The 12,819-nt window shown below is 41.8% G+C and overlaps 1 protein-coding gene across 3 annotated transcripts in view; it reads left to right on the plus strand.

The window, feature by feature from the left end:
- Nucleotides 1-12,819, plus strand: part of STAU2 (staufen double-stranded RNA binding protein 2) — a 170,551-nt gene continuing 157,732 nt past the window's right edge. For all 3 annotated transcript variants that reach the window (XM_027694066.1, XM_027694138.1, XM_027694222.1), the window contains exon 1: nucleotides 1-110. The gene's annotated coding sequence lies outside the window, so the exon portion shown is untranslated. The remainder of the gene's footprint in view (nucleotides 111-12,819) is intronic.

A 12,819-nucleotide genomic window follows, 5' to 3' on the forward strand; every position in this document is an offset into this window, starting at 1 on the left:
GGGGGGGAGCGCAGTGGTTGGGGCCGCCGGCGGCCGCCGCGGCGGCGGGGTCAGTTCTCTTTGGTGTTTGCCGATGTTGGAGGCGTCTCCAAAGTGTCCCCGGGAAGCAGGTAACTGGGCGGGAGGGGAGGGAGCAGCTTTGGCCGCGATGTCCGAGTCCCCCTCCCGGCTGCCCTCTCCTCCCGCTGGCGCGGCGGCTCCTGGGCGAGGACTCCGCCGGCCCCGGCGCCCCCCGCCTCCCCAGGGCCGGGCAGGCGCTGCTGCGCCACGGCGCTGCCGGCCCGCTCCGCTCGGGCGGGGGGCGGTGGCACCGGCCCCGCCATCCGCCCCGGGGCCCCCGCCCGCCCCCAGCCGCCCGCTGAGGGGCGGAGGAGGCGGGCGGGGGCACAGGTGGGCAGCGCCGCCGCTCCGGGGGCGGCGGGGGAGTCCCTGCTGGAGCCCCTCGGCAGCTCCGCGCTCCCGGTCCGGTGCCGGCGGCGGCCGTTGCGCCGAGGCCGAGCCGCGGCCGGGCCGTGCGGCGGGGCCGGGCTCGGCGGGGACCGCGCCGGGCCTGCCCTGCCCCAGACCCCAGGGAGGAGTTCTGTGCCACCCGAACTTGCTCCTCGTCCCCTGGCCCGGCGGGCCGAGGGCGCGGGGTGGCCGCTCCGCCGCCGGCGGGGCGAGGGGCGCCGGGTGCCGTTCGCCCGGTCAGCGGCGCGGACCTCGCAGCTCGGCCAGCGTGTGTTTGTACGTGTGTGTTAGTCAGTCCTCACTTCGCTCATCTTGCGGTGCCCCCAAACTTCGGACAGGGCCCTAAACTTTGCCATCAGTGCTGGGCTCTCCCACTCCCAAAATGGATGTCGGCATCACTCCCAAGCAATGGGCAGCGGAGCAGTTTGCCGGCCTTCGCCCGGCACGAGGGTTGTGAGGCCGTCGTTGAGATGGGATCCAATGAAGGTGCCTAGTCCAGTCTTCTCAGGAGCTTGGTGGCGTTTTCCCACTGTTCAGGTGTCTCTGGTGGAAAAAAGTTCATCTTGATCACAGCCAGGCCTGGGAATCACAGCCTTGCCCTCCTGGGAAAGTGTGGGCTGCTTGGGGTGAGCTGTGAGGGTGAATCCTGCAGTGAAGCTGTTTGCCTTGTAGCGCTCAGGGGCCCACCCAAGTCAGTGATACCCAAGCAAAAAATTTCCCACAGTGTATCTGCCCGGTGTTGCCTTACGGCCAGCAAGCTCTTTCTGTGAATACCAAGATGTAAGCTTCTCGAGCCATGCTTCGAATGCTCCCTGTGCAACTACCATAGTACTAAAAAAAAGTTTAGGATATACAAAAGAGTAGATAAAGCGTTGCTGTTGTAACCTCACTCTTTGCTTGAAATACTGTCTTGAACAGTATTGAGGGATGTGCATGAGTACCTACAGTGTTGCAAGACACAAGTAAGGCTGTTTGCTCTGGAAAGTTGCATTGCACTTCTGTTAGTGAGCATACATTGCTGTATCTTGCTTACGTTACTAGTGGCATCAAGCTGCACAGGAGTAAGGTCTTCCTGGGCTGTGCGGTAATTCCAGGTTAGCAGTCTACACCAGCGTAGTAATATTAAGGTATTTAAATCATTTGCTAACTACAGGGAGGTTCTGTACAGGCTTTGTTGTGACATTGCTGCCTATGTAAACAGTGCCAGGCTGACGGATTTCTGAATGAAATCTTCTTTTTTTCTAGAAAGTCAGCAGCAGTGCAAGATTTCCAGTACTGATTTCCAGCCGCTGAACCTTAGCTTTGACCTAGAAAAACTCTCTGAGAGAGATATTCCTCCTCTTGCCTTTGTGAAGATTCCTATTGCTGCCAACTAGGAACAGGATTGAGACTGCCTGCTTCCTCATAGTTTATGAGGAGAAGGGACAATTCAGTTTTTCTGTTCTTTGCAGACTACTTTTCAACAATGTTGTTCAGCTTTAGCAGAAGTTATCCAGTTTGGATTCTGCTCAGGCTGTAGTCTGGAGATGAAAGTCTTTACATATCTTGTTGCCAGCTTAAACTACCTTGTCCCCTGAGCATTATGTCAAAATAATAAATTTGAATAATCTTACATCCTGAATTATGATAGTAGATTATAAAGAAAATTTCTAATTTTACTTTCAGGAAAATCTGATCAGAGGTATTTTAATGACTGGAGCAAGTTTAAATAAGCATTTAACTCAGTCAGTTCCTTCCTTGGGGACAAAGATCAGGCTTGATTTTCCTACACAGGTTTATAAACTTAATTCCACCGTAACCCTGTTTTACATTATTGTGAATGTGGGAAGTGAATCAAATACTAGATGTTTTATTTGTCAAGTGTCATGAAAAATGACCTTGGGAAGGTTAGGCAATAGGCTGTAGTGAAGCAGATCCTCTGATTCCAAGACTGTGTCTTTAGCCATTAGGAAAGGTGCACCTGTCATGCTCTATCCAGACAGTTTGTTTTGACCTACCCGAAATATGTGGCTATTGACTTGTCAGTCTTTGAAAACACTGGAAAACTCTCATCAATTATGTCCAGTCCTTCATCCCAAAATATATCTTCTTATGATATCATCCCATCGGAGAGCTGGCCCTATAAAGTGGGCAGTTTTAGTGCCATTTTCTTTTGTGTATATTTGATAGATACATGAACATGGATTTTCTTCCATTGGAGTGCGAAGTATCTGCTTCCTCATGTGGGTCTCACTGATGTGGTGGGGAAGGACCTAACTCTGTGTCTTTTTAGGGTAACTGAAACAACATAACTTCTGTTAATGAGCCACCAGAGCTTCACTTTTCCTTCCCCTGCTTACATTGATTTCCTGTCAGCAACAGCAAGATCTATAGGAAAAGTGTTAGGCCTGTCTTTTACCAGAACCAATTATTTTGCATTTCTAATCTTTGGATCATACATAGCCTGTAATTTTCACAATAGTTCTTGAATTTTCTCTCTCTTCTGAAAAAAAGAAAGAAAACCATTTGGTTGAGGAACCTAAAGAGCACAAGGCAGGTCAGGGAATGGGAGTGGCAGTTTTGCTTAGGAAGGAGAGGATATATGGTGCAAGGGGGGGAATAGAATTAGTGGGAGTGCATGATAAACTCTGTGAAGAGAGGAAACGGAACCTGTGTATAGTGTAGTTAATACATATATATATATATTTTAAAAGTCAAGGGCTCTATGTTTAGGGATCTGCTCATTGTCAGCACTGCATCATGATCAGCGTTATCCAAAGTATGTTTGCATTAAAAGATCAAGAGTTCAGTAAGAATCTGAGAGATGTCTTGTCAGGCGTTGTTCTGGAAACTATTTAGAATAAAAAAATTGCTTGTCACAAATCCTAATGTAAAAACGAATTTTGAAAAGCCATCTGTGGTAGTGTAATGCTAGAGTCACATCCATGTCTGTAGCTGCTAAAGTTTGTTCATACTTCATCTCAACAGAAAGTGTTTTGTGGCTTGGGTTTTGTTTTGTGTGTCTTTTTTGTTAAGCTGGTAGTTTTTGTAAAGTTTCCCAGAGATGAAATGTGTACTCCATGGTCGCAGTGTGGTACCTGTGTCATACTGCATCTTTTCATTTGCTTTAGTCAACTATACATCTGTATAGTATATCACTAGAATGTTACAAATTTATTGATATTTAACCAAATAAAGTCAAATTACAAAATTTAAATTTTTTCCTGTAAATAGCACTTTTTTTTCATATTAAATTAGTTGTGACTCCAGTATACTTCTGTATCCCCATAATCTTCTATTTTAGTTGCCATTAAAATGATGGGACTGGGCACTTTTTAGACAGATTAGAATTCAGCTTTTGAACTCAAATCCCCATTGTTTGGAGAGGTCCCTGGCCAAGGGACCAGTGGCCAAGTACTATGTCAAGTATGGGTTAACCTCCTATCCTTAGTTTCTGGGAAAAGATAGCTTACTAAGATTTTTACCATAGTACCTCATGCTCACTTGAAGGATATGTTTACAGTCTCATCTTCTTCTGAAAAATTCCAAAGGATCATGGTGGTCACACTTCCAGTTTTGCTGCTTGCCAGCTTTGAGGAGGGTGTTTGCCTCCAGGCTGAAGGAAATGTTTTTGGGTGTAGAAGACCGGATTTTCTGGAAAAGTTTCTTGTAGTGGAAATGGTCACCTGTTGGATCAAGAAGAGTTCTTTAAGAGATGAGTAACCTAATTTTTATTGTTATTTCTACTCTTAGTTTCTTACTTTTGGCACTTGTTATGTATTTGCACTTCCCAGTTTGCCCTACAATGACCCCAGTTTAAAAATGCAGTGTTACACAAATATAAGGACTATACTAAACGTGTTGATTGGTGTCAGTAACTGAAATTGTCGAGATAAGTAACTGACTGCAAGAGATAGTGAACTTTTTCTATGTCACTCAGATGACACATCTATGCAACTGATACATTTTGAAGGATGAAATCAAGATACACTGATCCCAAGGTGAAAGTGCAGAGCTGATATAATGTTGAGTCACTTTGTAGTGTGTCCAGTTGTTCTGATACAAAAAGAAAAACCCCACCAAAACACAAAAAAACAACCAAACAAAAAAAACACTAAAAAATCCCACCCAAACCACTTTGTAGTACTTTTGGCTTTGTTAGACGAGATAAGAGCAAGAAATAATCTAAAATTCCTTGATAACATTTTTTTTGTTTGTTTTACTTTTTTCTCGTCTTCTGGTCCTTTTTTAGTTCTGGATACTAGGTTGCTTTTTCCCTTCCAGACTGGAAAATATTTTCTCTGCTTTTTGTTTTAGTCTTGTATCTCTGATAGTACTTAAACCTGCCAGCTTTGAATTGTGTTTCATCTGTGGTGGCAATATCCATTCAAGGGGATATTTTGCATAAGAGTATACCCAAGAGACATTACTTTTGTACCTGTTTAGGGCCTGGGATTGTAATGATCGATTCTAGAGGGATTTTCTTGGAAACTCTTCTCACCCTCTTATAATTCAGTGCAAGACACTCACTAGTGTTGTATGAAATGAGTGTCCTCTCAGCTTCTGTATGACAGCTGAGGATGTCTGACCTTTGTGAAAGGAGCGAGAAGCCTGTACTGGATCAGAAGGCAGGTAAAGCTCGCCCTCGTTTCTCGGAGACATCTCTCAAGATTCTCTCTTAGCTGAATCTACTGGGTTAGATATGGGATTTGACCTCTTCAAAAGAGAGTGTGATCCACATCATCTTCACTCCTCTTCACCTGGCCAGTTTTTATCACTTAGAGCCTTAAGCAAGTGAAAACTCACTGAAGATGCCAGGACTGGGTCCCATTTCCATGGACTTGATGGAGTTTTCATTCATGAGGGCATTCTAGATGTGGATTTCCAGGCAAGCATTGGTATTTGCCAAGCCCCAGGAGAAGAATTTAATATAGCACTTTTCTTCAACTGTTACGTTATAGGACTCTTGTGAAACTGACCATTCCACAAATTACTGTCAGTGGCAGTTCACCAGAGGAGGTGGCTTTGGAGGTCTTTTTTCATGTGACCATTAAACTATGCATAAAACTTTGACTCTTCTTTCTGGTTCTCTTTGAATCTTACTGCAGTCAGAGCCCCTTGATACTTTGTAACATTCACCTTGATTACAGATGGGCATGAGAGCAAACGGCTGCTGTAGCTGGTGGAACTTAAGTATATTTAAAGTATTTTAAAGATATAAACAGCAACTTGCCCATCCTGATTTGAAATTGTTTTTTTTCTTGGACATAGTAGTAATTTGAACCTTTTCAAGGCTTGTAAACCAACTCTGGGCTCACTAGGAGTTTTGACATCTAGCACCAAAAAAGTGCTGTCTGGTGCTGTTTACCTTTGCTCAGGCACCTCAGGCTCCTGATAGGAGCAAGAGAAACATAGTTACTGTCAGACTAATATACCTAATATATACCCGAGATAGGGCAGGACAGAGCACTGCAAGTGAACAGGATTAGCTGAGGCTGTCTGAGTTCCAGGACTTACTTTGTTTTTCAAATATGGGTGCCTTTGCTATTGTTCTGGATTGCAGATCTCTGCTCCACAGCTCTGGGGTCTGCAGTTCTACCTGAGCTTCTGTTACGTGTCATCGTAGCCTAGATGGATGTTGGATGCTCTTTGCATTAAGAGCACTACCCTTCGTTAACAAGGAACATCCTCTTTTGCAGGAGGTGAGACTGTATTAGGCAGATATATGTAGCTAAATAGCAGGTGTTCTGTTGGAGATCCTAGAAAATAGGGTCCGCCTTCCCTTCTGAAGTGCTTTTTGTTTATTTGATTTTGGTTTTGAAGGTAAGAAATAAGAGTCTTAGCTTAGTAGTGAACAGAAGTGTTGTCCCTGCAAGTTCAAAAGCAAGTGTTTTCTTTCACTCTAGTTTAGGGTGGTTCCAGAGTCGAAAAGCTAGCTTTACCCTGCTGAGTCTAATGGCCTTGGAGTCCTGAAAGGACAGTAAGTGGTGAGAAAGGCATTCCTTTGAAGGGCAGCTCAGAGTATCATCCGCCCGTCTGTTCTGTCTCCAAATAGTGAGACTATGCTGTTACGAACAGTGTTACCATTCCTAATATGTTGAAGCTTCTTTTTCACTTTCACTAATTTCTAGGCACTGTGTCCTATTATTTTTAATCATTTCATGTTACCACTGAATCAGGTTGCACTTTTAGGTAGAGTTGTCCTTTGTTTTATTTCTGACTCCATCTGTGGAAAAATACTTGAGAGAATTCCAAATTTTAATTCACAGTTTGTTTACATTTTTTTCCTGTAGTAGTTGTGCTTATAACTTCCTTTGGTCTGGGAAAACAAGTTGTTCTGAATCATCAGCAGCATGGATGAAGATTTGCTATTTTATCACACGTCTTCCTTGGTACTTCTAAACACTAGTACATAAGTTGGAGGAAGAAGCCTGTTTTATTATGCTGGTTCTGTGCCCTCACAGTGTGCTCAATTTGAACAGAATGTCTTTTTACCAGCACTCTTCCATTCTGTTCTTTGTTGTTACTTTAGTACCCTCCTTGCTGATTCAACTCCAGAAATTAACCTTTTGCCATCTTGACAGTTACATGTAGCCTCTGTGCTGCAGCAGCATGTGTGCTCTATGTGTGCCAAGTTTAGAGTGTTTAGCTCATGTATCCAGGAGTTTTTCTTCAGTGTTTTCTTTGTTTGCTAGTTCTGAAAGGATCTGTAAGTCTGCTACTAGGATTTTTAGCTCTTCCTGGATAGTCAAAGTCTTCTATAATCTGTAGTTTCTTCTAAAGATAAGTAATTTATTTGATTATGTTTCATTTTGCAACTTGATAATTTCTGTCCAAAGCATGAGTTTGCTACAAGGAATCAATAGGTGATTACTGTCCTGGTGAACTAGGCTGAGTTGTTGATGATTCTTTTCATTCTCAGGAAGCTTGAGGAGTCTTCATTGATAGCTGCTTGCTGCATGTGGCTGGATGGGTTAAGTCCTTTGGTTTTCTCTTAAACTCTTCCAGGCACATGTCTCTTCCCATCTTGTTTGTTGGAGTCCAGTGTTAGTTGCTGCAGGTCACCACTGGCTATGTATGATCTGTCTGCTTCCTTAATTTTTGGATTCTGTTTTCATTGTTATTGAGTCGGGCCTGTGTCATACATTTTGCAACACTTCAAGATCTTGCTCCCAAACATAGCTTATCTAAACTTAATTTTCTCCAGTTGAAAACTTTGATTTTGTGTTTTTCTTTAGTCAGAGCACTTGGTAGGCCCAATCCAATACTCAGTAATTATTTTATATTTATTCACTGACTGGGGAGAGCTACACTTATAATAGGGAGGAGGCTTTTTGAATTCATTGCAGAACTTCTGATCTGACAAGGTACTCTGTGCCTGTGAACAGAGGCCCCATCCTGTTTCCTAGTGAGCAGGGAGCTAGTCTCTCTATGAACTGTATGTTAACATTATCTTATATCCAGGTGTTGCAAAACCTGTCTATGGAAGACTTAAGAGAAGAGGGAGCTCCGGGAATGATTCATGAACAGGTGATGGCAATTTGACCCCAGCTATGTCTGAGAGCTGGAACTTCTTGGAAGCGTATGAGACTTCAAGGTGGGCACTCATCACTCTAGCTGTGAAATACTCTTTTTTCTTAAGTACGCTCACAGAGAAGAAAAAAAAACCACATAAACCAGAATTTTGTCTGCTTCTAACAAAAGAACACAACACCTGTCACTTTGTCCACTGAAAAACCACCTTCCCTGAGGATCTTGTAGCTGTTTACTACAGGGAGGTGACTACAGTATGAGAAGGGCTAGTAGCAGGAGATGTAACTTTTTTCAAAGAAAAAGGCTTGTTTCTGCTACTTCACCAAACTTTGTTTTCTCAAATTTTATGAGAAGTAGTTTGTCACAGGTAGTCAAGGAAAACCGAGATAGTTTTCTGAATTTCTTTAATAATATGCAATTTCTAGTTAGGGAATGAATGAAAAAAGTAATTTTTGCCTGCTTCAGACAAAATAACAATTGGAGGGATGTTTTACTTAGAATATGAGTATTTTGTAATTTAAAATCAGTCAAAGCTTATTGGAAATCTTAGGAAATCTTACTACTTGTTATCACAAATTAAAAAAACCCTGGCTTTTAGAAATATATATGAGAGAAATTTCAAAATATTAGTTAGACAAGAAACTAGACTCTTGGAAGGAGCTCTGATTAGACTCCAACATCACAAATAAGGAACCAATTACAGCTTTGATACAAATGAATGTGTAGCGGCAATGTGTCAATTCTGAGCCATGTTTTTTTCATTTACTCATTTAATCCCCTTCTACATTTTTAAGCCGATGATTGATTGTTAAACTGGTGGTTTAGGCTTCCCTTCTTTTCAACTGTTTTTCTTCAGGAAAGCAGAGTAACTCGTTTTTGTTTAACCTAAGGGAAATGTGACTTGCCTGCATCTGCAGCAAGATGGTATTATGATGACTTTAGAAGTGTTACAGATATGACTGTGTATCGCAGAGTGTCTAGGGGAGATACAAGTTTTCTGTTTTCAAGAAGTCGTAGGTAGTTTTTCAGTCATGGTAAGGAAGAGAGCTGAAGAGTTACACTACTGGACAGCCAGCTCTTGTGCTTTGTGTTAGTGCTTGCTTCCAGGTGCAGTAAACAAATACAAAGAAGGATATTCCCCCCTAATGTTGGGCAATGTGTGTGTCCTGCCTCTGATCTGTAAGGCTCTATAGCCATCTATAAGCTAGTTTTTGGGATCTGCCTCAAACCATGATGGGTTTTGGATGAGGAAGGCCTTCTACAAAAAAGGCTCTGATGATCACCTTGCTGTTTCATGGAGGAGTTCTGCATTTTCTTCTCTATAATAATTCAGGGTATCTGGCTCGGTCAAGCTGATGGCTGTGTCTCAACCAGTGTTTTATCTGGATGGTCCAGAGTCTTTTCTGGGCATAAAATTTGTGGTAATTTGAGAACTGGGTTAGCTGATATTGCCTGTTGGAAATTTCCATGGCTTTTTTTACTGTCTTCTCTGTTTTCTGGACAGCAGTAATAAATTGAGACAGACTTTCTGATGAGATTATCTTTGTAAGGTGGCAAATATTTATATAAACCAGACTAATTTTCTCCCTTGGGCTTTGAGTTATATACAGGTTGAAAAGCTTTGAGATGCCAAACTGGCTCAGTTCCTAATGCAACGGATTGGCTTTCCTTATCTCTTAGTTTTCTTCTGGCATTGAAATCTTTGAGTTGATAATCTGGTTGATCTCCCTTATCATTTCAATACAGAATAGCAATCCTTTTTTTCCACCATGATTCAAGATGAATATTAATAAAGTTTCTCTACTTAGGAGCTCTGTTTCATGTCTGTCTGTGAAGTCTCCACTTGAGTCTTCAAGTGGTTGTCTGGTATACACAGGACCTGACTGATTCCTCTGTTAGAAGAGAAGATTAGCCTTGGGTACAGACTGGGGTTGTTAGTTTTGCTGTACACAGTAAGATGCGTTGTGGCCCAAGTTGCTCCTTTCTCAGCTTTTTCATGTCAGCCTTGCTGTTGCCAGGGGAAGCAAGGGGAAAGTTGCGTTCCTGCCTGTCAATATGCTCCACTTTCTGTGAAGTTTCTCTTGTTACTAGTTTTTAGACTCTTACACGTTTTCGAAAATGTGCACAGTTACAGTCAGTGCTCTAACCCCTGCATTTTCCATCATTCCTTATATCTGAGGCAAATAAATTAGATGGGGAACCTCTCTGCAAGGGAGACACAATTACTTCTGTAATTGTGTCTGTTAGTTTTAATAAAGTCCATGAGCACTTACTTGTTGAAGACAAGTTTGGCAGTAGACTTTGGATAGGATTCAGTTGCCTGTATTTTTGGCATCTCATGCAGTTCAAGAAACTAAGTTACGCTGTCTGCTCCTCAGCTGCTACTCAGCTCTGTGATTGGCTGATCCTAAATTAGAAGGCTATTTGTTGATCACCTTGAATAACTCCCTGGGTCTTCTGGCTGTATTGACTAGTGGTGTAACACATTTCTTTAAACACATAGGTTATTGCCATTTCATTGCCTCTTTATGTCAGGGTTTCTCTGAACTGTCTGCCGCATGCAGTGTCAGACGTAGCATGGGTCTTGGAGAGGATGTCTGCTTGCTGAAGCAGCAGCTGATGGAATAGGCAGGTATCCAAATGTGATATCTCAGGACATCTCAGTTGGCACTGGTAAACCATGGTAATTCCATGCTGTATTTCCTTTTACTCCAGTGTGGGTTTAAACACCTCGCTTATATTTGTAAACCTAAATTGTAGATGTCTTTAATCCTTACCTGAATCCTCATATCTCACTGTACTGCAGTGCCACACAGTATGGGTAACTGTGCTGGCGTGAGATGCACTGTGCATGTAGATGGTCTTATAGATCACAGATTTTTCTTATTAGTTACTTGTCCTTTGCTGTAATGGCGTAAGCAATTTACTACATTCAAAATGTTTGCTTATTATATTTACTCTGACATATACTATGTATTTCAAATTGTATGAATCTAACCTTGATTGAGCGTAAGACTTTTCTGTTCTAGCCCTCTTGCTAACATATCATAATTAAATGGTAGCAAAAGTTCCCATCTTTGGCCATTTTGTTGATTGAGAAAATCGTAGTTTTTACTCTTTGATTCCATAATTAATTACTTTATTTGTCTAGTTTGGGTTTTTCCTTTTCTTTTCAAAAATTGCACAAAACTATTGTAAAGAGAGTTCTTAGAGAAGGATTGAATCAGTGACAGATAAAATAATATGTATTCCCACATAATGTGATTCTGTGATAATGGTAATATGGTCAATGATTAAGAGACTCATATGTTTTATGTAGTATGCTGGATCAACATCGTATTGGAAATTAGGGAACCAATATGGTTTCATGATGAAAGAAGTCTGTGAGATGAAGCAGTTTCTACCTCAGTTTTCTGAGTATTAAATATTTTTGTTGTTGTTGTTTTAAAGTGCTTGCCCTGTGTAGTAATTCAGAAGGGAAATTGAGCTGACTGCTGTTTGAAGAAGTGGCTGACAAATATGAGTGCAGTTTTTAATCTGTTCAATTTCTTACTTGATTTTTTTTCCAAAAATACCTTCCTGCCTTTTCTCAGAAAGCTTCTTGCTGATTGTATATAGGAGTTGCCAAAGATAGTCCTCCATGGGCGATAAAATCTGAAAGTACGATGGGATTTAATGTTGTGACCTAGCATTCACTGCAGCCTCTTGGCCCTTCCTTGCCTTTCTGGGGCTTTATCTGCAATACTTTCCTGCTGCAGTCTAAGAGCAGAGGAAAGCACTTGTATGGAATTGTAGTATCTAGTTAGTCTTCAGGGGCTGGGTTAAATACTGAGCAAGTAGGGGAACTTTCATGTAAGCCCTGCAATGCCTTGAATTTTGAGTATAAGTCACTAATATTCTGTGTCAATTCATCTTCCCTTTCTTGTCCACTTTTGTCTTTGATTGTAAATTATCTTATCAAAACAACCAAAATAAAAGTTAGTGATTTCCCTCCCCCACCTTATACTTCAGGAAAATAAAATGCTTTTAAGGCATAACTTCACTTGTTGTCATGTATTTCTTAGCTGTTAATTAGCTGGTAGTTATGTCCATATTTCCACTGAAATTAAGATTCTCCAGTGTAAGGCACTGTAAAAAAAAAAAAAAAGGAAACCAGGCCACAGCTTTCTGAAGATGGAGTCCTTGGTGATGAGATCACGGGTTTTGTATGGAACAGTGTGAAGGAGCTGAACTTCAGTGTATGTCATGACAGCAAAGCTAAGCTGATTAGGAGTTGAAAGGGCTAATGCCATGCACTCACTCCAGATCAGGAGTTTATGGCCCTCCTTATACAGACACAGGCACTCCTCTGATGTTCCTCTTCACCTGCATGTGAACTAGTTCAGTGAGATAAATGGACAGAAAGTATTAACTTTTTGCTGTGGGGAAGAGAGGACATGGGATTGTCTCCTGCTATGGCAGCAAGTTATTAGATTGGTTTGGTTGTTCGCAAACCACTACTGGTAAGGCAAAAAGCAACAAAATTGATGGAGGAGCAAATGGGGAGGACAAACAGTGGGGACCAGCAGTAATATAGAAAAATTATATATTTTAAAAGGTATAGAGAGACACCCTGTGCAATTTCATGCCTAGTTTTTCCAGTGTTACCTATTTAGAATGTGTAAATAAGATAAATTTTGTTAATAAGGCTGGATAACCCTCTGCTGATTGTTGCTTTAAATCATGCTCTTGCTAAACTGCTACTGTGTGGCTATCTCGTTACTTGGTTTTATAGAACATAAAAGATTGAACTAACAGCTGCTCTAAAGGTAATGCAGAGCTGTGTGTTTTCTGTCAACCCCTAATAAGCTGCTAGAT

The sequence above is a fragment of the Neopelma chrysocephalum genome, unplaced genomic scaffold, assembly GCF_003984885.1.
Source record: "Neopelma chrysocephalum unplaced genomic scaffold, ASM398488v2 Primary Assembly neopelma1_22, whole genome shotgun sequence".
Classification (NCBI taxonomy): Eukaryota; Metazoa; Chordata; class Aves; order Passeriformes; family Pipridae; genus Neopelma; species Neopelma chrysocephalum.